Here is a 1,004-nt window from a genome sequence, read left to right as displayed (position 1 = left end):
ACTTATCAAAAAAAAGAATAACAGCCACTGTATGCCAAAGAAATCCAGTCCAGACCAGTAAGTGCACGTCAGGGCCTATCAGTGCGGTAGTAAGGAGGACATATATTCTTTATTTCTCACAATGTCCAGGCGTAATAACATCAGAGAGGCTGCAGTGGATGGATGGCTTGATAAGGTGTAGGGTGATGGTGTTATCTCATCTGTCTAGTAAGAGTGAGGATGGAGAGAGTGAAATTCAGAGTGATAGAGAGAAACAGACAGAGGAGATGAGGTGAATAGCAATGGCCTGATGGGACTGGTGATGAGAGAAAACTCCCATCCACTGCAGTAGGAAAAAGACTCACTCTAAGAATTAGACAATCGCCACACTAAAGTGGTAACACCAGGCACAGTAACCAAAATAAACAACATACAAATATTCATACATAAAATGTGTTTTTAGGAAATGTACATTTTCATATGTTTACATAGACTCTGAAACGTACATTATTAAACATGTATTTTACATATGAATAAAGATGGACAACTGTTTACAGTTTGGGTGGGAGCCGGTGGGTCTCGAGCCCCTGCCCCTTTAATCTCAGATGGAAAAGTGCCCTTTCGGTCTGGTCTAGGTGTGCCCCGGACGGACCGCAATTTCTACCATTTTCTAAATGTCCGTCCTAGTTTCCCTAGTCATCCTAGTTTTCTAACATCTCCCCTTTGACCACCTGACTCCATTCTGGTATCTAGCAGCTACTTTTCATCATCTAATTAATCCTTGATAAAAGTCTACTTTTTTAATCATTTTTGTAACATATTTCTGTCCATAATGTCTACAATAAAGTGTTATTATCTATGAAATTGACAAAGAAAAAAGCTTTGAAAAAGTTTTGTTTTGAAGGTGTGATATATTAAGGATTATAATAAAATATATAATATATAAGGAGTTTAGTGAAATATAACTCACTTGAAAGATTGTTTCAAGTAAAACTGGGTTCCTCTTAATTCATTAATTAACCTAC

The 1,004-nt window shown here is 37.4% G+C and overlaps 1 protein-coding gene across 1 annotated transcript in view; it reads left to right on the top strand.

Annotated features, from left to right (window-relative positions):
* Positions 1-29: 29 nt before the first annotated feature.
* LOC107732320 (delta-sarcoglycan-like) overlaps positions 30-1,004 on the top strand; it is a 102,655-nt gene continuing 101,680 nt past the window's right edge. Inside the window, exon 1 of the mRNA XM_016543603.1 lies at positions 30-57. The gene's annotated coding sequence lies outside the window, so the exon portion shown is untranslated. The remainder of the gene's footprint in view (positions 58-1,004) is intronic.

This window comes from Sinocyclocheilus rhinocerous, unplaced genomic scaffold (assembly GCF_001515625.1).
Source record: "Sinocyclocheilus rhinocerous isolate Xijiao unplaced genomic scaffold, SAMN03320098_v1.1 scaffold249, whole genome shotgun sequence".
In the NCBI taxonomy this organism is placed as follows: Eukaryota; Metazoa; Chordata; class Actinopteri; order Cypriniformes; family Cyprinidae; genus Sinocyclocheilus; species Sinocyclocheilus rhinocerous.
The sequence above is the reverse complement of the archived record's forward strand: the minus strand, read 5'-3'. Positions and strand labels throughout refer to the sequence as shown.